Here is a 24,219-nt window from a genome sequence, read left to right as displayed (position 1 = left end):
AGCCAATCTCCAGCTTCTCTGTCCAGTTCTCCAGGAGAGACAGTCACCATCAGCTGCAGGGCCAGTGAGAGCCTTACTCTAGGTATTATTAAGCTCTTAAATTGGTACCAGCAGAAACCTGGCCAAGCCCCCAGGCTCCTCATCTATGCTGCTACCAATCTGGCATCCGGGGTGCCTGCCCGCTTCAGTGGCAGGGGGTCTGGGACAGATTTTACTCTCACCATCAGCAGCCTGGAGCCTGAAGATGCTGCAGATTATTACTGTCAGCAGTCTAAGAGCTTCCCTCTCCCACAGTGCTTCAGCCCTGAACAAAAACCTCTCTGGGCTCTTCAGTGGAGGCAGCTCAGAGCAGCAGCTGCTTCCTCCTTGGTCCCGGGGCAGAGCAGCTTCTGCCCCTGTTCAAGCTCACTGCTAGGGTTCCCCTTTCCTGTCTCACAGCTCCCCTTCTTTCCAACAAAGCCTTGTTAATTTGGAACCTGTACCCACAGCCAAGGCAGAGTGGGGGAAGCAGAGCCCTTTGGAGACAAAGGGGAAAATCCCAGCAGTCGAGATTTGAAGTTCCCTATAAATCTTTGTCTCCACATAGTGTTCCTCTTGTTGGGGATGAAGGCGTACACTGAGGAGGCTTTGCCCCAGTTCCCTGGAGTCATAATAGAGCCTAGACTGCTTTTCCTCTAGCCTGGCCACACTGGTCTCACGGCAGAGTTCCTTATGACCTGGGCCAGAACAAAAGCCAAGAAAAATGTTTCCACAATAATCTAGAGGTTAACTAGAATAGTGAGACTATCAAAGTGGGAAGATGGCACCCTGATAACCAGTGGTTTGCCTGAGATTGCCAGCATCTTGAAGTGGTTAATGGGATGCCTTCTGTCTGCACCATCTAATGAGCTGCCACTCTGCTTCCCTGTCCATTCCTTGCAATGCCATCTACAGGGCATCAACAATAAAAGTAACACATATCATGGAACTAAATCAAAGATGCAGAAAAAGTTTTTTTTTTTAATTTTAAAAATACAATACTTTTTCTTATTAAAAATTCTGGAAAGCAAATGAATGAATGGATTTTTCTTTAGATGAATAAGATATATATTTGAAACCATCAGTAAATATTATCTGCTTAGGAGTGAGTTAGAAGCCTTTCCTATAGTATCAGGAGTAAGACAAGGATGCCAATTATCATCAACATCATTCAATATTTTACCAGAAATGATAGCAATAAGCCATGAGAAGAAAAAGAAATTGCACGTATCAGAATGGACAAAGAGGTAATAAAATTATCTCTTTTTACTTATAATTTTAAAAAATACAGAAAATCCTAGAGATTAAATTAAAAAGTAATTAAAATTATCAATAATTTTATTAAAGTAGAATAATATTGAATATGTCTTGATAAATCATCAGCATTCATATATTTCTGTATACTACGAATAATGTCCTGCAAAAGGAGATACTAAAAGATAACCCTTTTAAAATGACCATACATAGAACAAAATACAGAGAAGCATATCTCCCTAAACACATCAAGAAACCATATGAATATAATTATTACATGCTTTTGATACAAAAAAGTCACACATATAATTAGAGATATAATATTCACGGGTTGGCAGGGCCTCTGCAATTAACAATTAACGTGTAATCCTACCTCAACTAAGCTACTTATTCAATGCCATCTTAATTAAATTAACAAAAATTACTTTATTGAATTAGAAAGAAAACATTTTGAAATTTCGTTTAGAAACAAAACATCAAGGATATCAAAAGAAATAATAAAAATGTTAAGGAGGAGATCTAACAGAACCAGATTTGAAGTGATATTATAAAGCAGTAATTATCAAAACTATTTGATAATGGCTAAGTAAGAGAAAAGAATCTCGGTAGGGACAGAATAGACAAAACCATTTTTCATAAAATATTATAGTAATCTTGTGCCTGACAAAGGTAAAGTTCCAAGTATTTGAAAGGGGAATTACTTTTTGTTTGGAAAATTATGGGAAAACCTGAAAGGTAGTGTGGTAGAAACTAGATGCAGGTCAATGTACATTTGCCAAGATAGGATCAAAATGGATACATGACCTGGTTACAAAAGGGAGATATTATAAACAAATTAGAAAAACTGGTAACATATTGCCTATCAGATTTATGAACAGAAGAAAATTTAAGATTAAATAGAAGATAGAAAACATTTTAAAATATAAAATTGTTAATTTTCATTGCATTAAATTAAACAGCTTTTGTACAAATAAAACTAATGTAGCCAAGATTATGAGGAAAAAAATAGGTAGGAGAGAAATTTTGTGGACAATTTCTCTGATAAAGGCTATATATCTAAAATATAGAGAGAACTTGGTCAAATATGTGAGTGTGAGCTATGCTCCAATTGATAAATGAACAAAAGATATAAAATGTTTTCAGATGATGAAATCAAAGCTAAATATAAAATTTCTCCCAATCATAATTGATTAGAGAAATGTAAATCATAACTCAGAGATTGCATCTCATACCTGTCAGATTAACTAAATTAAAAAGGGGGAAATGACATGCTGCAACAGAAACAAATGTTGGGGTGGAAAAATAGGAACATTAATACATTGTTGATGGAACTATCAACTGATCAAATCATTTTGGAGAGTAATATGGTGTTATACTGAAAGAGCTATAAAACAGTGTATGTATTTTGACTCAGCACTACCACTATTAGATTTGTTTCTTAAGGTGATCAAGGAGATAAGAAAAGCAATTATATTCTAAAATATTTATAACAGCTCTTCTTGAGATAGCAAAGAACTGGAAACTGAAGGGATGACAATCAATTGGGGAATGGCTGAACAAGTTGTGATATTTGATTATAATGAAATAATACTTTACCATAAGAAATGACAAACAAGATGATCCCAAAAAATCCTGAAAATACTTCTTTGAAGTGATGCAAAGTGAAATGAACAGAATCAGGAGAATGTTTTTTACACAGTAACAATAATCCATGATGATCAACTGTGAATGACTAAATTATGATCAAGAAAGCAAGGATCCAGGTGACTTCTGGGTTAAGATAGTGGCTGAGTAGAAGCTGGGTGACGTTCTCTCCTTACCAACTGATATAGCTTAGCTTCAAAGGACAAAAAAAATCCAGATGAAAGAAAGAATCCCACAATAGGGCTCAGTATGGAAGGTACATGGGATTTCGGCACTTCCACCCTATAAGGGGGGGGGGGGGAATAGCTCCAATCAATACACGAGCAGATCAACCCTCCCCCACCCCACCCACAGTACCAGAGTCAGAGGCTGCGCTTCAGAGTTAGAGTGAGTGGGGGCACAAAATCTAGCCCCTTGGCAGCTAACTGGCACCACTAGGAGCCTGCCCCTGAGAGCAGCAAGACCTGAGGCTGGAAAAATCAGACCTTGGACATGGGAGTGGGACTGAGAGAGGTAACAGCAGTGCCCAGAATGCTCAGACTCAGGGCAAAATCTCAGGTGAAGGAGAAAGCATGGGCCAAGTTCCAAGCTCTGGGCAGCCAGCTAGGACCATGGGAGCTTGATCCTGAAAACAGCTAGACTAGAGACCCCAGGAGGCTGGAAAACTCAGACCTTGGACACGGGAGTGGGGTTGAAAGAGGCAGCAGCAGCTCCCAGCACACTTAGACTCAGGGGAAAATCTAAAGTGGAGGAGCAAGCGTGGGCCAAGTTCTGGGCTCTGGTCAGCTGGCTGGGGAACACAGGGGCTCGATCCTTGAAAACAGCTAGACCAGAGACACCAGGAGGGTCCCCAGAGAAGCCAATAGACTCACAAAGTAGCCTCAGGCAAAAAACTGCTCCCTAACTCCATACAGAGAGAATCAGATTGCCTTACTCAGACTTCCAGCAGATAAAGCATAATGATGCCAAGTAAGTCCCAAGAAATGAACAAGAAGACCAAGAAAAAAGCTCTGACACTTGATAACTTCTGCACAGAAAAAAACTCAGAAACCAGAGGACACACAATTAAAGACATCCAAACCCTCCCAAAAAATGAAAAAGGGACACAAGATCTTGAAGAGTTCAAATCTGAGATTATGAGAAAGATGAAAGAGATCTGGCAAGAAAATAATAGTTTAAAAGGCAGAATTTTTCAGTTGGAAAGTGAAGCTCAGAAATCAAATGAATTGATGAGCAAATTGAAGACCAGAAATGACCAGTGGAAGCCTTGAAGAACCAGATAAACCAGATTGAAAAGGAAAACCAAAAGATTATAGCCGAAAACCAGTCTCTAAAGGCTAGAATTGTGCTATTAGAAGCCAATGGTCTCACAAGAAAACAAGAATTAATAAAGCAAAGTCAAAAGACTGATAAAATAGAAGGAAATATGAAATATCTCAGTGAGAAATTGACAGATCAAGAAAACAGGTCTAGAAGAGACAATTTGAGAATGATTGGTCTTCCTGAAAAAGCAGAATTTCATAGAAATCTGGACTCCATACTAAAAGAAATTATTGAGCAAAACTGCCCTGAAGTTCTACAACAAGAGGGCAATATAGACATTGAAAGGATCCATAGATCATCCTCTACACTAGACACAGAAAAAACAACCCTCAGAAATATAATAGCCAAATTTAAGAGCTTCCAAGTAAAAGAAAAAATCTTACAAGAAGCCAGAAAGAGACAATTCAGATATCAAGGAGCACCAATCAGGATCACACAGGATCTGGCAGCCTCCACACTACAAAGCTGCAAGTCTTGGAATATGGTATTCAGAAAGGCAAGAGAACTTGGTCTACAACCAAGGATCACCTACCCATGAAAACTGTCTATCTACTTCCAGGGGAAAGTATGGGCATCCAACAAGATAGAAGATTTCCAAATATTTGCACAGAAAAGACCAGAACTAAATGGAAAGTTTGATATCCAACCACAAAAACCAAGAGAAACATGAAAAGGCAAATAAGAAATAGAGAGGAAAGAAAGAAAACTCATAATTTTTAAATTTACCTCTTTAAGGGCCTTAATAAGAACAAATTATTTGTATTCTTATGTGGAGAAATGTTATGTGTAATTTTCAAAAACTGTATCCACTATTATAGTAATTAGAAGAATTATTCATAGGGAGAGGTTGGAGCACTAAATGGTCTAAGATGAGATGGGGCAGGGAAAAAAGAGGCAGGGTGCATAGTAGATGGCATCAAGAGAAACTTGAATGAATAAGAAAAATAGGATATTCTATTACACACAAAGAGGGCATGGAAAGAGGAGGAGATGAATACTATTATAAAAAGGAGAGGAAGAGAGCGTTAAGAGGTAACATTTAAACCTTACTCTCAGCGGAATTAACCCTGAGAGGGAAGAGTAGCAATATCCACTGGAATATAGAATTCTATCTAACCCTACTGAGAAAGTCAGAAGGGATTAACCAAGGGGAGTAGGGAAGTGGGGAGGTCAAAAAAGGGAGGGGAGAAAAAGGGGGAGGGAATTCATTAGACCTTAAAAATAAAAAGAAGGGAATAATAAGGGAGGGGGTGGAAAGGGAAATAAATCAAGGGAAGAGACGAGACACTGGTCTAAAACAAACCACTGGTTTAAAAGGAAATAGTGTAAGAAGAAGGAGTAGAACTAGGAGAGGATACCAAAATGTTGGGGTATATGCAATTGATAATTATAACTCTGAATGTGAATGGGATGAACTCGCCCATAAAAGAGAAGCAAATAGCAGAGTGGATTAGAAACCAAAATCCTACCATATGTTGTCTATAAGAAACACATATGAGGTGGGTGGACATACGCAGGTTTAAGGTCAAGGGCTGGAGCAAAATCTTTTGGGTTTCAAATGAGAAAAAGAAGGCAGGAGTGGTGATCATGATTTCTGACAAAGCCAAAGTAAAAATAGATATGATTAAAAAAGACAGGGAAAGTAATTATTTCTTCTTGATAAAAGGCAGAGTAGACAATGAGGAAATAAAAGTACTCAAGATGTATGCACCAAACTGTATAGCATCCAAATTCCTAAAGGAAAAACTGGCAGAGCTCAAGGAGGAAATAGATAGTAAAACAATACTAGTGGGAGATCTAAATATTACGCTTTCAGATCTAGATAAATCAAACCAAAAAAAATAAGAAAGAGATAAGAGAGGTGAATGAAATCCTAGAAAAAATAGATTTAAAAGATATGTAGAGGAAAATAAATAGGACAAAACAATATAGCTTCTTTTCAGCTGCACATGGTACATTCACAAAGAATGACATGTAATAGGGCAAAGAAACATAGCAAACAAATGCAAAAGAACAGAAATAATAAATGTAACCTCAGATAATAATGCAATAAAAATAACAATTAGTAAGGGCACATGGACAGGCAAATCAAAAACTAATTGGAAATTAAATAATATGATTCTGCAAAACCAGTTAGTTAAAGAAGAAATCATAGAAACAATCATTTCATTGAAGAGAATGACAATGATGAGATATCCTACCAAACTCTGTGGGATGCAGATAAGGCAGTATTCAGGGGGAAATTTATATCCTTGTATGCATGTATTAACAAATTAGAAAGGGCAAAGATCAATGAACTGGGCATGCAGTTTGAAAAACTAGAAAGGGAACAAGTTAAAAATCCCCAGCTAAACGCCAAATTAGAGATTATAAAAATTAAAAGAGAAATCAATAAAATTGAAAGTAAAAGAACTATCAAATTAATAAATAAGACTAGAAGCTGGTACTTTGAAAAAACAAATAAAATTGACAAAGTACTGGTCAATCTAATTTTAAAAAGGAAAGAAGAAAAGCAAATCATCAGTATCAAAGATGAAAATGGAAACCTCACCCCTAACAAAGGGGAAATCAAGGCAATCATTAAAAACTATTTTACCCAATTATATGGCAACAAGTATAGCAATCTAGGTGAGATGGATGAATATTTACAAAAATATAAATTGCCTAGATTAACAGTAGAAGAAATAGAATACTTAAATAATCCCATATCTGAAAAAGAAATTGAAAAAGCCATCAAAGAACTCCCCAAGAAAAAATCCCAAGGACCAGAAGGATTCACGAGTGCATTCCATCAAACCTTCAAAGAAGAACTAATTCCAATATTATACAAACTATTTGACATAATAAGCAAATAAGGAGTTCTACCAAACTCCTTTTATGATACAAATATGGTATTGATCCCAAAGCCAGGTAGATCAAAAACAGAGAAAGAAAACTACAGCCCAATCTCCTTAATGAACATAGATGCAAAAATCTTAAACAGAATACTAGCAAATAGACTCCAGGAAGTGATCGAGAGGGTTATTCATTATGAGCTGGTGGGATTTATACCAGGAATGCAAGGATGGTTCAACATAAGGAAAACCATTCACATAATTGACCATATCAACAAGCAAACCAACAAAAACCACATGATTATCTCAATAGATGCTTAAGAAGCCTTTGACAAAATACAACACCCATTCCTATTGAAAATACTAGAAAGTATAGGAACAGAAGGACCTTTCCTAAAAATAATAAACAGTATATATCTAAAAACATCAATAAACATCATATGCAATGGGGATAAATTAGAAGCCTTCCTAATAAGATCAGGCATGAAACAAGGATGCCCATTATCACCTCTATTATTTTACATTATACTAGAAACACTAGCAATAGCAATTAGAGAAGAAAAAGAAACTGAAGGTATTAAAATAGGCAATGAGGAGACTAAGCTATCACTCTTTGCAGATGATATGATGGTCTACTTAAAAAATCCTAGAGAATTAACTAAAAAGCTTGTAGAACAACTTTAGCAAAGTTGCAGGATACAAAATAAATGCACATAAACCATCAGCATTTCTATATATTTCCAACACATCACAGCAGCAAGAGTTAGAAAGAGAAACACCATTTAAAATCACCCTAGACAATATAAAATACTTAGGAATTTATCTACCAAAACAAATACAGGAATTATATGAACACAACTACAAAACACTTTCCAAACAATTAAAACTAGATCTAAACAATTGGAAAAAACATTGATTGCTCATGGGTAGGATGAGCTAACATAATAAAAATGACCATTCTACTCAAATTAATTTACCTATTTAGTGCCATAGCTATCAAACTGCCAAAAAACTTTTTACTGAATTAGAAAAAACTATAACAAAGTTCATTTGGAAGAACAAAAGATCAAGAATATCAAGAGAAATAATGAAAAAAGTGAAGAATGTTGGCATAGCAGTACCAGATATTAAAGTATACTATAAAGCAGCAGTCATCAAAACAATATGGTACTGGCTAAGAGACAGAAGGGAGGATCAGTGGAATAGACTTGGAATAAGTGATGTCAGCAAGACAGTGTATGATAATCCAAAGAGCCCAACTTTTGGGACAAAAATCCACTATTTGACAAAAACTGTTGGGAAAATTGGAAAATAATATGGGAGAGATTAGGTTTAGATCAACATCTCACACCATATACCAAGATAAATTCAGAATGGGTGAATGACAAATATAAAGAAGGAAACTATAAAAAAAAATTAGGTGAAAATAGAATGGTATGCATTTTTTAAACCCTTAAGTTCTGTGTATTGGCCCTTGGTTGAAGAGTGGTAAGGGTGGGCAATGGGGGTCAAGTAACTTGCCCAAGGTCACACAGCTGGGAAGTGTCTGAGGCCGGATTTGAACCTAGGACCTCCCATTTCTAGGCCTGACTCTCAATCCACTGAGCTACCCACCTGCCCCTATTTCATCTATGAAATGCCTGATATCAGATCTATAGGAAGGGGAAAATTTTAAAACCAAGCAAGGGTTAGGAAAAAATTACAAAATGTAAAATGAATAATTTTGATTATATTAAATTAAAAAGGTTTTGTACAAACAAAAACAACACAACTAAAACCAGAAGGGAAACAACAAACTGGGGAAAAAATCTTTATAACAAAAAACTCTGACAGACGTCTAATTACTCAAATATACAAGGAGCTAAATCAATTGTATAAAAAATCAAGCCATTCCCCAATTGATAAATGGGCAAGGGACATGAACAGGCAATTTTGAGATAAAGAAATCAAAACTATCAATAAGCACATGAGAAAGTGTTCTAAATCTCTAATAAGTAGAGAAATGCAAATCAAAACAACTCTGAGGTATCACCTCACATTTAGCAGATTGGCTAAAATGATAGCAGGGGAAAGTAATGAATGTTGGAAGGGATGTGGCAAAATTGGGACATTAATGCATTGCTAGTGGAGTTGTGAACTGATCCAACCATTCTAAGCTGCCTGGGCTCTCCTGGTCCTAAAAGCACCTTCCTGAATCTATGAGTTTTAGAGAAGCTGAAAAGCTGCCTGGGAAGATGATTCTCTTTGGGAGCTTCTCACCAAATCACACCTGGATGAGTCACTGGCTACATTGATATTTGTATTGCTATATCTGAGGAAATTAGCTGGAGAAGTGGAGAGCAGCCAGGACAGGTAGACAGAAAGGCATGAATTCAAATCCTGCCTCAGACACTAACTACCTGTGAAACGTTGACTCAGCTACTTTATCTCTGACTGTTTCAGTTTCCTCATCTGTTACATGGATGCAGTACTTCAGATCAGTGCTATTAGATTATAGCTTATATTACCTCCCAGTGCAATTATAAGGATTAATTTTAGGTAAGTAAAATTTTAATGCAATTTGTAAATTTAAGGCACCCAAATTCTAGCTATATACTAATACTATTAAATAATAATTTTTTGGTGTCCTCCATGAGAATATGAACATTTAGAGGCATGGACCGTTTCTGCTTTCCCATTTGTATTCTTAACACTTTGCATTTTGTTCTGTATGTAGCAGAATAGTTCTTATTTATTCATTCAGTATGGAGTGATTGGAGAGAGGAGACACTGGGGGCAGATAGACTAGATATGGGACTCTCGAGTCTCCTTTTCTCTCAGTCACTCACCCTCACCTTCAAAGCCTCACATCAGGCACACAGCTGTACTCATATTCACATTTCTAGAATCAGTCACAGCCAGGATGAGGGATGCATCATAGTAAGGATTCTCTCCTTTAGTGTAGGTCTGGGAGGGGAAAATGGGGACAAGAATAAGCACCACATTGTCCTCCACAGAGCTCACAACAAATACAAAAGTCTCCTCTAGTGACGGAAAAAATCCATCCACCTGGGAGTGAGAGTCTCCTTGGTTTTCCCAGGAGCCCACGCTAAGATGTGTTCAGTTCTAGTCAGACCCTCCTCACTGCCTTCCTGAATTCTCCCTTTCTCCAGGAATAGGAGGCGATGGGGCAGAGGCACGAGCAGTTCCCTGAGACACCTCCAAAGCCCCTGAGCTGGGAGCTCCTGCCATGACTTTCATATTGCCAGGTTTGGAGTTCTCCTGGTTCCTGGGGATATAGATAGAGTCCTGGGACACAGAGAGAAGCCTCCCCTCATCTAGCTAAAATCAGCTACAACCATTCCTATATCAGCCACTAAACAGGCTCTTCTCTTTCCTCATGAGGTCCCAAATTTGAGGACACAAAAGAGAGACTCATCCCCCAGCCTCAGCCTCAACCAGTGTGACTTAGTGAGGCTCCAGAGACCTGGAAATGAGGCTCAGAGGAGCCCTGGGGCTCTTTTGCATAGAGGGACACAAGGGGGCTGCAATGAGCCCTGCTCAGAAGATAAAAGCTTCCTCCTTCCTGCCTGCCTTCTCAGGGCTCTGAATCCTCTTTGGACAAGTCTCTAAAGGCCAGGATGGTCTCCTCATGCCACCTTCTCTGGCTGCTGGTGCTATGGGCTCAGGGTAAGTCTCAGCAGAGCAGGGAAGGGGTTTAGAAGGCTCCAGACTTTCAGGGATCAGAAACCTCATGAGCCTCCCATCCAGTGTTTGAGGAAGCCCCCTAGCCAGAGAGGCTGACAAGCATGATGAGACCCAGAACACCTACACTGGGAGGTCTTTGGGGAAGATGAATTCTGTCTCCTGTTGGCAGGAATCACAGCTAATCATCACTCCTTCATTTGGGATTTCTGTGATCTCCACAAAATAGTCTCATTCCTACACTATGACTGACTCTCACACATTTCTGTTTTCTTCTCATGTTGACTTCCTAGATTCCCGAGGAGCCATCGTGATGACCCAATCGCCAGCTTTTCTGTCCAGATCTCCAGGAGAGACAGTCACCATCAGCTGCAGGGCCAGTGAGAGCCTTACTTATACTCATAGTGGAAATACATTTCAGCTCTTACATTGGTACCAGCAGAAACCTGGCCAAGCCCCCAGGCTCCTCATCTATGATGCTACCAATCTGGCATCCGGAGTGCCTGCCCGCTTCAGTGGCAGGGGGTCTGAGACAGATTTCACTCTCACCATCAGCAGCCTGGAGCCTGAAGATGCTGCAGATTATTACTGTCAGCAGTCTAAGAGCTTCCCTCTCCCACAGTGCTTCAGCCCTGAACAAAAACCTCTCTGGGCTCTTCAGGGGAGGCAGCTCAGAGCAGCAGCTGCTTCCTCCTTGGTCCCGGGGCAGAGCAGCTTCTGCCCCTGCTCAAGCTCACAGCTAGGGTTCCCCTTTCCTGTCTCACAGCTCCCCTTCTTTCCAACAAAGCCTTGTTAATTTGGAACCTGCACCCACAGCCAAGGCAGAGTGGGGGAAGCAGAGCCCTCTGGAAACAAAGGGGGGAAATCCCAACAGTGGAGATTTGAAGTCCCCCATTAATCTTTGTCTCCACATAGTGTTGCTCTTGTTGGGGATGCAGGCGTACACTGAGGAGACTTTGCCCCAGTTCCCTGGAGCCATGATAGAGCCTAGACTGCTTTTCCTCTAGCCTGGCCCCACTGTTTTCCCAGCAGAATTCCTTCTGACCTGGGCCATGTTATGTTGATAATAACAGATAGTTTGGGGAAGCAGATAATTATTTCAGGGCCAGTAACCTCCAAGACACAGACACAGATTGACAGGCTTCAGTGAGAAGCGAGGGGGTAAGACACTCCTGGTTCTCAAACCCCTCCCCCCCAAACAGTTGGTTTCAGTTGGAAAAATGGAGACAAGTTAAAGGTTCTTCAAGTAAGTTTCTGCTATGGCTAATCTCTAATGGTAACATAGCAGAGTTCCTTCTGACCTGGTCCAGAACAAGAGCCAAGAAAAATGCTCCCACAATCATCTAGAGGTTACCTAGAATGGTGAGACTATCAAAGTGGCAAGATGGTACCCTGAGAACCAATGGTTTGTCTGAGGCTGCCAGCATCTTGAAGTGGTTAATGGGATGCTTTATATCTGCAGGATCTAATGAGCTGCCACTCTGCTCTTTTTCCATTCCTCCCCTGCCATCTCTAGGGCATCCACAACAAAAATAACACAAATCATATGACTAGATTAATAAATGCAGAAAATGTTTTTGACAAAATACAATACTTGTTCTTATTAAAAACACTGGAAAGCAAAGGAATGAATGGCTTTTCCTTAGGTGAATAAGAAATATATATTGGCAATCAACAGTAAATATTATCAGCATTGGGGATGAATTAGAAGCCTTCCCTAGAAATGATAGAAGCCTTCCCTAGTAAAGACCAGGCTTGATAGAAATAACAATGAAAAGAAAAATAAATTGAAGGTATCAGAATGGGAAAAGAGATACTAAAAGTATCTCATTTTGCAGATGATATGAACAAATATATAGAAAATCCTAGAGATTCAACTAAAAAGTAATTAAAATTATCACTAATTTTTAGCAAAGTAGCATAATATAAAATATGCCTTCATAAGTCATCAGCATTTCTATATTTCTATATATTAACTATGTCCTGCAAAAGGAGATGGTAAAAGATAACCTATTTATTTTAACCATATGTATAATATGAAGTTTTTCTTCCTAAACCAATCCAGAAACTCTATGAATATAATTATAAAATGCTTTTCATTCAAATAAAGTCAGATTTAAACAACTGGAGAAATATTAATTATCCATAGGTGGGCAGGGCCAATGTATTTAACATACCAATCTTATCTAAAGTAACTTACTTATTCAATGCCTTCCTTATTAAATACAAAGAAATTAGTTTATTGAATTAGAAAAAAACAAATTAAAATTTCATTTGGAAAAAATAAAATACCAAGAATATCAAAAGAAATAATAAAAAAATGTTAAGGAAGTAGATCTACTAGAACCAGATTTCAAACTATATTATGAAGCAGTAATTTTCCAAACTATTTGGTACTGGCTTAGAAAGAGAAAATACGTCACTGGAGCAGAATAGACAAACAAGAAATTTTCATTAAAGAATATAGTAAGCTTGTGTTTGACAAAATAAAATTTCCATGTTTTTGGATTGATAATTTGTTTTTTGTTTCTAAAATTATTTGGAAAACTGGAAGGCAGTTTGGCAGAAACTAGATGCAGGAAAATGTCTTTATACCATTTACCAAAACAGGATCAAAATGGATACATGACCTGCATACAAAAGGAGATATTATAAACAAATTAAAAGGACAGTGAACATATTACCTAACAGGTTTATGGAAAGAAGAAATTTATAAATGAACAAAAGGTAGAAAATATTTAAAATAAAAAATGTATAATTTTCAAGATTATAAGGCAAACAATAATTTGGGGGGGAATTTTGTAGATAGTTTCTCTGATAAAGGTCTAATATCTAAAGTTATAGTGAGAACTTGGTCAAATATCTGAGTATGAGCCATTCTCCAATTGATAAACAATCAAAAGATATAAACAGTTTTCAGATGAAGAAATCAAAAGTAAATGAAAAAAATGCTGGAAATCATTACAGATTAGAGAAATGGAAATCAAAAGTACTCAGAGATTTCATCTCACACCTATATGATTGACTAAAATTTAAAAAAGGGGGAAATGTGAAATGCTGGAGAGGAAAAAAATGTTGGAATGGACTCTGGAGAGAAATATGGCATTTTACTCAGTCATAAAATGGTGTATGTCATATATATATCTTAGCACTACCTCTTTGAGATTTGTTTCCTGAGGTGATGAAGGTGAGAGAAAAATATATTTAATTCTAAAATGTTTATAGCAGCTCTTTTTGTGGTAGCAAAGAACTGGAAACTGAAGGGATGACCATCAATTGGGGAATGACTGAACAAGTTGTCATATTTGATTGTAATGAAATGCTATTTTACCGTAAGAAATGACATTTATACCAGGAATACAAGGATGGTTCAACATTAGGAAAACCAACCACATAACTGACCATATCAACAAGCAAATCAACAAAAACCACATGATTATCTCAATAGATGCTGAAAAAGCCTTTTACAAAATATAACACCCATTCCTACTGAAAACACTAGAAAATTTAGGAATAGAAGGGCCTTTCCTAAAAGTAATAAATGATATATATCTAAAACCATCAACAAACATCATCTGCAATGGGAATAAATTAGAAGCCTTCCCAATAAGATCAGGAGTGAAACAAGGATGCCCATTGTCACCTCTATTATTTAACATGGTACTAGAAACACTAGCAGTAGCAATTAGAGAAGAAAAAGAAATTGAAGTTATTAAAATAGGCAATGAGGAGACCAAACTATCATTCTTAGCAGATGATATGATGGTATACTTAAAAAAAACCCTAGAGAATCAACTAAGAAGTTAGTGGAAATAATCAACAACTTTAGCAAAGTTGCAGAATACAAAATAAACCCACATAAATCATCAGCATTTCTATATATTTACAACACATCATAGCAGGAAGAGTTAGAAAGAGAAATTCCATTTAAAATCACCCTAGGGAATATAAAATACTTAGGAATCTAACTGCCAAGACAAACACAGGAATTATACAAACAAAACTACGAAACACTTTCCACACGATTAAAACTAAATCTAAACAACTGGAAAAACATTGAGTGCTCATGGGTGGGATGAGCTAATATAATAAAAATGATCATCCTACCTAAATTAATTTACATATTTAGTGCTATACATATACAATTACCAAAAAACTTTTTTACTGAATTAGAAAAAAACTATAACAAAGTTCATTTGGAAGAACAAAAGGCCAAGAACATCAAAGGAAAAAGAAAAAAAAATATGAAGGAAGGTGGCCTAGCAGTACCAGATCTTAAACTGTACTATAAAGAAGTAGTCATCAAAACAATATAGTACTGGCGAAGAGACAGAAAGGAGGATGAGTGGAATAGACTAGGGGTGTGACATCAGCAACACAGTTTTCGATAAATACAAAGAACCCAGCTTTTGGAACAAAAACCCAATATTTGACAACAACTGCTGGGAAAATTGGAAAACAATATGGGAGAGATTGGGCCTAGATCAACATCGCACACCCTAGACCAAGATAAACTCAGAATGGGTGAATGGCTTGAATATAAAGAAGGAAACTATAGGTAAATTGAGTGAGCACAAAATAATATAATTGTCAGATCTATGGGAAAGGAAAGATTTTAAAACCAAGCAAGTGTTAGAAAAAAATCACAAAATGTAAAATAAATAATTTTGACTACATTAAACTAAAAAGTTTTGGTACAGACAAAACCAATGCTACAAAAATTAGAAGGGAAACAACAAATTGGGGAAAAATCTTTATAACAAAAAACTCAGACAAAGGTCTAATTACTCAAATATACAAAGAGCTAATCAATTGTACAAAAAATCAAGCCATCTCTCAATTGATAAATAGGCAAAGGACATGAATAGGTAATTTTCAGATAAAGAAATCAAAATTATAAATAAGCACATGAGAAAGTGTTCTAAATCTCTAATAATTAGAGAAATGCAAATCAAAACAACTCTGATGTATCACCTCAAACCTAGCAAATTGGCTAAAATAACAACAAGGGAGAGTAATGAATGTTGGAGGAGATATGGCAAAATGTGGACATTAATGCATTGCTAATGCATTGTGAATTGACCCAACCATTCTCAATGGCAATTTGGAACTATGCTCAAAGGGCTTTAAAAGACTTTTGATCCAGCCATAGCACGACTTGGATTATACCCCAAAAAGATAATTATGAAAAAGACTTGTACAAAAATATTTATAGCCATGCTCTTTGTGGGGACAAAAATTTGGAAAATGAGAGAATGTCCTTCCATTGGGGAATGGCTGAACAAATTGGAGTATCTGATAGTGATGGAATACTATTGTGCTCAAAGGAATAAAGAACTGGAAGAATTCCATGTGGACTGGAATGACCTCCAGGAACTGATGCAGAGTGAAAGGAGAAGATCCAGGAAAACATTATATACAGAGACTGATACACTGTGGTACAATCAAACATAACAGACTTCTCTACTACCAGCAATGCAAGAATCCAGAGCAAGGCTGAGGTGCTTATGAGAAAGAAAACTAGCCATATTCAGAGGAAGAACTGTGGGAGGAGAAACACAGAAGAAAAACAACTGCTTGAACACATGAACTGATGGGGATGTTATTGGGGATGTAGATACTAAACAATAACTCTAGTCCAACTATCAATAATATGGAATTAGGTCTTGATCAGTGATACATGTAAAACCCAGTGGAATTGTGCATTGGCTAAGCGGGGGTAGCGGGGTTTGGGGGAGAGGGAAAGAACACAAAATATGTAACTATTGGAAAATATTCAAAATAAAAATTTAAAAAAAGAATAATAAAATATGTGATGCTAAAAAAAGAAATGACAAACAAGATGATCACAAAAAAATGAAAAGATTTCTATGAAGTGATGCAAAGTGAAATGAACGGAACCGGGAGAATGTTGTACACAGTAAGAATAAAACATGATAATCAACTGTAAGTGACTTAATTATGACCAAGAAAGTAGGATCCAGGACAACTCCAAGGTACTCATGATAAAAAAGGACATCTATAATCTTAAAATAGATAGAACACAAATGCAGATTGAAACAAACCCTCTTCACTTTATTTCCTCCATGAACTTTTTCCTAGTTAAAGCAATATATGTCTTTGTTTTACAATATAATGTACAGGGAAATATGTTTTATGTGATATATACGATTACTTGACTTCATGGGGAGGTAGGAAGGGAGGGAAGGAGGGCAATAAGAGAATGAGACACAGAATTTTGAACATAGTCAACTTAGAAGAGGATTCCTCCTCTGACTACTGTTAAGGACACCTGTAGAGTCATGAAAAGATCAATTTATGAGGTGTCAGTTATGGGTTCCCCAAGGCATGGGGAAGGGTCAATGAAAAAGATGGTTCTTCTGATAAACAGATTAATAGGGCATGGCTGGCAGGAAAAAATGAATTCAAATTTCTATCAGCTCACATGGTGATCAATGAGGTTCAGACATCTTAGCTTCTCCTCTTCTCCAGGAACTACTCTGGTGTCTGCTCACATGCAAGGTCTCTGGGTGTCTTCCAGAATGAAATTTGCAGAATTTGGGGGAGACAGATAGCCCTTAAGCTCTGGATTCTGACTCTTTTCGGTCATCTCTTCCCTAAACTGCTCCCCCAGGGTACCAGCCCTACTGTCATTATGCCAGACTCCCATTAGCTCCCCTCTCATTTGTGTAGCAGCTTTCTGGACGACTATCTGAGAGTCACTCCATTCAGTATTTTTTTAAAGTAAGGGACATGAGTTTTAGATATTTTGTGGTCTTTTTGCTTTTTTGGGAGTTCAACTTTTGCTGAGATTTGAGGAAGTCAGAAGTCTCCCTTTCAAGATCCTTCCATTTTCTTGTGCTGACCTTATCCTAAACATCCTCCAATTCTAAGTGCTAAGCATGTATGTCCCTCATCTTTTGTGTGTGTGTGTGTGTGTGTGTGTGTGTGTGTATGTGTGTGTGTGTTCCTTCTCTATCAAAGCTCAAGTAAAAAATGTAACAAGTCAATGGGAACAGTGAGAAAGGAGTCAAAGTTTCTCAGTAGATTCCATCCAGGATTTCTGTAGAGAAAGTGCATAGAAGGGCATGTAGGGCACAATCTAAGGTTCTCCTCCCCACCTGCCTCATTTCCTCTCCCAGGACAGGACAGTAGCAACATGGAGGATACAGATGATGAAGATGATACAACAAATAAATAAACAAACAAACAAATAAATGAATGAATGAATGAATGAATGAATAAAATAAATAAACAAAAAAACAAATAAATAAAAAAGAGGCAATATGATGAAATGGACAGTCAAGATCTCTGAGTGAAGAAACTCAGTATCAAGTCCTGCTTCTGCTCTAAGCTGTCTGGGTTCTCCTGGTCCTAAAAGCACCTCCCTGAGACTGAGTTTTAGAGAAGCTGGAAAGCTTTGTGGGAAGATGTTTCTCATTGGCAGCTTCTCACACCAAATCACACCAGAATAAGTCACTATTTACATTGATATCTATATTGATACATCCTAGGCAATAAGTTGGTGAAGTGCATGTAGACAGAATGTCTTGAGATGTGGACAGAAAGACATGAGTTCAAATCCTGCTTCAGATACTAACTACCTATGAAAACCTGGCCATGCTACTTTATTTCTGACAGACTCTGTTTCCTCTTCTGTAAAATGGATACAGTACTTAATAGCATTGCTATTAGGTTATAGCTTATAGTACTTCCTAGTGCAATTATAAGGATCAATTTTAGATAGGTAAAATTTTAATAAACTTTGAAAAATCTAAGGCACTCAAATCCTAGCTATATACTAATACTACTAAATGATAATTTTCTGACATCTTCCATGAGAATATGAACACATTAGAATCATGGTCTGTTTCTGCTTTTCTATCTCTATTCCTAACACTTTGCATTCTATTCTGTATGTTGATGAATAAGTTTTTATTTATTCATTCAGTATTGGGTGATTGGAGATGCTGAAGGCAGATGGACCAGATATGGGATTCTTGCCATCCACCAGGATAGAAGTGACTCTCGAATCTCCTTTTCTCTGAGTCACTCACCCTCACCTTAAAAGCCTCACATCAGGTACACAGTTGTATGCAGACACACATTTCTAGAATCAGTCACAGCCAGGATGAGGGATGCATCATAGTAAGGATTATCCCCTTTAGTGTATGTCTGGGAGGGGAAAATGGGAACAAGAATAAGCACAATGTTGTCCTCCACAGAGCTCACAACAAATACAAAAGTCTCCTCTAGTGACGGAAAAAATCCATCCACCTGGGAATGAGACTCTCCTTGGTTTTCCCAGGAGCCCAAGCTAAGATGTGTCCAGTTCCAACCAGACCCTTCTCACTGCCTCCCTGAATTCTCCCTTTCTCCAGGAATGGGAGGCAAAGGGGCAGAGGCATGAGCAGTCACCTGAGACACCTCCAAATCCTCCAGGTTGGGAGCTCCTGCCATGCCTGTCATCTCTCCAGGACTTAGAGTTCTCCTGGTTCCTGGGGATATAGAGTCCTGGGGCACAGAGAAAAGCTTCCCCTCATCTAGCTAGAATCAGGTACAACCTTTCCTCTATCAGCCACTAAACAGGATCTTCTCTTTCCTCTTGAGGTCCCAAATTGGAGGACACAAAAGAGAGACTCATTCCCAGCCTCAGCCTCAGCCAGTGTGTCTTAGTGTGGCTCCAGAGACCTGGAGATGAGGCTCAGAGGAGCCCTGGGGCTCTTTTGCATAGAGGGACACAAGGGGGCTGCAATGAGCCCTGCTCAGAAGATAAAAGCTTCCTCCTTCCTGCCTGCCTTCTCAGGGCTCTGAATCCTCTTTAGACAAGTCTCTAAAGGCCAGGATGGTCTCCTCATGCCACCTTCTCTGGCTCCTGGTGCTGTGGGCTCAGGTTAAGTCTCAGCAGAGCAAGGAAGGGGTTTAGAAGTCTCCAGACTTTCAGGGATCAGAAACCTCATGAGCCTCCCATCCAGTGGTTGAGGAAGCCCCCTAGACAGAGAGAGGCTGACAAGCAGGATGAGGCCCAGAACACCTACCCTGGGAGGTCTTTGGGGGAGATGGAGTCTATCTCCTGTTGGCAGGAATCACAGCTAATTGTCACTCCCTCATTTGGGAATTCTGTGATCTCCACAAAATAGTCTTATTCCTACACTGTGTCTTGGACTCTCACACATTTCTGTTTTCCTCTAATGTTGTTGACTTCCTAGATTCCTGAGGAGCCATCATGCTGAGCCAATCTCCAGCTTCTCTGTCCAGATCTCCAGGAGAGACAGTCACCATCAGCTGCAGGGCCAGTGAGAGCCTTACTGTAAGTGGTATTAAGTTCTTAAATTGGTACCAGCAGAAACCTGGCCAAGCCCCCAGGCTCCTCATCTACTGGACTACCAATCTGGAATCCGGGGTGCCTGCCCGCTTCAGTGGCAGGGGGTCTGGGACAGATTTTACTCTCACCATCAGCAGCCTGGAGCCTGAAGATGCTGCAGATTATTACTGTCAGCAGTCTAAGAGCTTCCCTCTCCCACAGTGCTTCAGCCCTGAACAAAAACCTCTCTGGGCTCTTCAGGGGAGGCATCTCAGAGCAGCAGCTGCTTCCTCCTTGGTCCTAGGGCAGAGCAGCTTCTGCCCCTGCTCAAGCTCACAGCTAGGGTTCCTCTTTCCTGTCCCACAGCTCCCCTTCTTTCCAACAAAGCCTTGTTAATTTGGAACCTGCACCCATAGCCAAGGCAGAGTGGGGGAAGCAGAGCCCTTTGGAGACAAAGGGGAAAATCCCAGCAGTGGAGATTTGAAGTTCCCTCCAAATCTTTGTCTCCATATAATGTTTCTCTGGTTGTGAATCTAAGCTCCATTGAGGAGGCTTTGCCCCTGTTCCCTGCAAACACGAGACAGCCCAGATTCCTTCTCCTCTAACCTTGCCCCACTGGTCTCACAGCAGAGTTCCTTATGGCCTGGGCCAGAACAAGAGCCAAGAGGTTACCTAGAATGGTGAGACTATCAAAATGGCAAAATGGTACCCTGAGAACCACTGTTTCACCTGAAGCAGCCAGCATCTTGAAGTGGTTAATGGGAGTCTTTCTGTCTGCAGGATTTAATGAGCTGCCACCATATTCTCCTGTCCATTCCTCGCCTGCCATTTCCAGGGCATCCACAACAAAAGTAACACAAATCTTAGGACTAGATCAGAGATGCAGAAAAAGTTTTTGAAAAAATACAATACCTGTTCTTATTAAAAACACTGGAAAGCCAAGGAATGAATGGATTTCTCCTTAGTTGAATAAGACATGCATATTTGAAACAAACCATCGTTACATATTGTCTGCCATGGGAATGAGTTAGAAGCCTTCCATATAATATCAGGAGTAAGACAAGGATCCCCATTATCACCAATATTTTTCAATATTTTACCAAAAAGTATAGCAATAAGCCATGAGAAGAAAAAGAAATAGCAGGTATAAGAATGGACAAAGAAGTAATAAAACTATCTCTTTTTCCTGATGATATGAAAAAATATAGAAATCTTTGATATTAAAAAGTAATTTAAATTTTCAATTATTTTAGCAAAGTAGACAATATAAAATATGCCTTCATAAATAATCAGCATTTCTATATTTCTATATACTAAGAATGTCCTGCAAATGGAGATACTAAAAGATAACTCATTTAAATTGACTATACATAGAATAAAATATCTAGAAGTATATCTTCCTAAATACATTCAGAAACTATATGAACATAATTATTATATGCTTTTTATACAAATAAGTCAGATTTAAATAATTGGAGATATAATAATTATTCATGGGTGAGCAGGACCTAAGCAATTAACATGACAATCCTGCCTCAACTAAGCTACTTATTCAATGCCATCTTTATTAAAATACCAATGTCCCAGAAATTTTTATCCCACCACTCTGATATGGACAATTTAGGTAAACAAAGTCAAAATGCCAAATTTCTCCATGTCAAGGCAGAATTTTAGAGTTTATAGGAAGAGGACCAAGTCTCCCAGATAAACCCAGAATCTCGCACATGTTACATAGTTGGACCCCAGCGAGAGACAAAGCCAGGCAGCAGAGACCTGGTTTATATACTAGGACAGTAACAAAGTGAATATTTTCAAACAAGGATTATGACATATCATAAGACACCACATCATATAGATCTTTTTTAGAAACTGTTACCCAACTACAAAACTGATTGGTTAGTTCATTTAGGAAAAGCCATATCAAAAAACCCATATAAAACCTATCACTATCACTAAAATCCAATCAAGTACAAGAGGATAGGAGTCTATCTTCCCAAACACCAAAAATTACTTTATTGAATTAGAAGAAAACATTTTGAAATTTTGTTTGGAAACAAAACATCAAGAATATCAAAAAAATAATAAAAATATTAAGGAAGGAGATCTTCCATAACCAGATCTTAAAGTATATTTATAAAACAGTCATTATCAAAACTATCTGGTACTGGCTAAGAAAGATAAAAGTATATCACTGGAACAGAATAAACAAACAACAAATTTTCATAAAATATTATAGTAATCATTTGCCTGACAAAGTTAAAGTTCCAAGTTTTTTAAATGAGAATTTAATCTTTGTTTGGAAAATTATGTGGAAAACTGAAAGGCAGTTTGGCAGAAACTAGATGCAGCCCAGGGTCTTATACCATTTACCAAGAAAGGATCAAAATGGATACATGAACTGGGTACAAAGGGAGATATTATAAACAAATTAGAAGTACACAAAACAAGTTACCTATCAGATTAATGGACAGAAGAAAATTTAAGATTGAATATAAGATAGAAAACATTTTAAAAGGTCAAATTATTAGTTTTCAATGCATTAAATTAAAGAGCTTTTGTATATATAAAACTTGTGAAGATAATAAGGAAAACAATAGGTAGGGGAGAGATTTTGTGTATGGGTATTAGACCTGATAGAGGTCTAATATCTAAAATATAGAGAGAACTTGGTCAAATATCTGAGTGTGAGGTATTCTCCAATTGATAAATGATCAAAAGATATAAAAAGTTTTCAGATGCCAAATCAAAGTTAAATGAACAGTTTCTCTACATTGATTAGTGAAAAGCAAATCATAACTCATAGATTTCATCTCATCCCTATCAAATTGAATAAAACTAAAAAAGGGGGGAAAATGGCAAATGCTGGAGGGGAAACAAATGTTGGAGTGGAAAAATAGGAACATTAATACATTGTTGATGGAACTAGTAAGTGATCCCATCATTTCAGAGAGCAATATGGCATAATAATCAAAGATTTATAAAATGATGTACATCTTTTGACCCAGCACTACCTCTATGAGATGTGTTTCCTAAGGAGATCTAGGAGAAAGGAAAAGAAATTATATCCTAAAATATTCATAGCAGCTCTTTTTGTGATAGCAAAGAACTGGAAACTGAAGGGTTGACCATCAATTTGGGAATGACTTAACAATTTTTGGTATATGATTGTAATGAAATACTATTGTGCCAAAGAAATGACAAGCAAGATGAATCCAAAAATAGAAAATACCTGAGAAGATTTATATGAAGTGATGCAAAGTGACATGAACAGAACCAGGAGAATAGTGTACACAGTAACAATAATACATGATGATCTATTCTAAGAAAGCAAGGATCTAGGACAANGTAACCTCAGCAAGTGATTGACTAGATCAGTTCTCCTCTATTGTTCTCAGGGACCTGCTCAGGGCTGTCCATCACCAGCTCGAGCCACCTCAGTGCCTCTTGAATTCAGCACTTCCCCAGTAGAGGGAGGCTGTGGGGTTGGTGCATGAGCAGAATGAAGTGAGCCTAGAAGTTGGGAGCTCCTGGCATCACTGTCCCCTCCCCAGAGCTTGGCTCTCTCTGATGGTCATGTTAAATCTAGTCCTCGGGCACAGAGAGGAACCTCTCTCACTTACCCCAAAACAGATGCAACCATTCCTCTATCAGCCACTAAAGAGGGATGTGTCTATGCTCCTAAGTCACAGATTTGGGGACATCAAAGAGGAGGACATTGTTCACGACCCATTTCAGGTGGTGTGAGTTAGGCTGCCTTACAGGTTCCTGAGACGAGGCTTGTATATAGAGACCCAGGGGAGCTTTCCTGTCCCACAGCTCCCCTTCTTTCCAACAAAACCTTGTTAATTTTGAACCTGCACCTACAGCCAAGGCAGAGTGGAGGAAGCAGAGCCCTCTGGAAACAAAGGGGAAAATCCCAACAGTGGAGATTTGAAGTTCCCTATCAATCTTTTTCTCCACATAGTGTTTCTCTTGTTGGGGATGCAGGCGTACACTCAGGAGGCTTTGCCCCAGTTCCCCGGAGCCATGATAGAGCCTAGATTCCTTTTCCTCTACCTTGGCCCCACTGGTCTCACAGCAGAGTTCTTTATGACCTGAACCAGAACAAGAGCCAAGAAGAACGCTCCCACAATGATCTAGAGGTTACCTAGAAAGTGA

The 24,219-nt window shown here is 38.2% G+C and overlaps 1 protein-coding gene across 1 annotated transcript in view; it reads left to right on the top strand.

Moving 5' to 3' along the window:
• LOC123233181 (zinc finger protein 208-like) overlaps positions 1 to 24,219 on the top strand; it is a 347,813-nt gene that overhangs the window by 127,597 nt on the left and 195,997 nt on the right. The gene's annotated exons all lie outside the window — the stretch shown is intronic.

The sequence above is a fragment of the Gracilinanus agilis genome, chromosome 2 (genome assembly GCF_016433145.1).
Source record: "Gracilinanus agilis isolate LMUSP501 chromosome 2, AgileGrace, whole genome shotgun sequence".
In the NCBI taxonomy this organism is placed as follows: domain Eukaryota; kingdom Metazoa; phylum Chordata; class Mammalia; order Didelphimorphia; family Didelphidae; genus Gracilinanus; species Gracilinanus agilis.
This window is presented reverse-complemented; position numbering and strand designations above follow the sequence as displayed.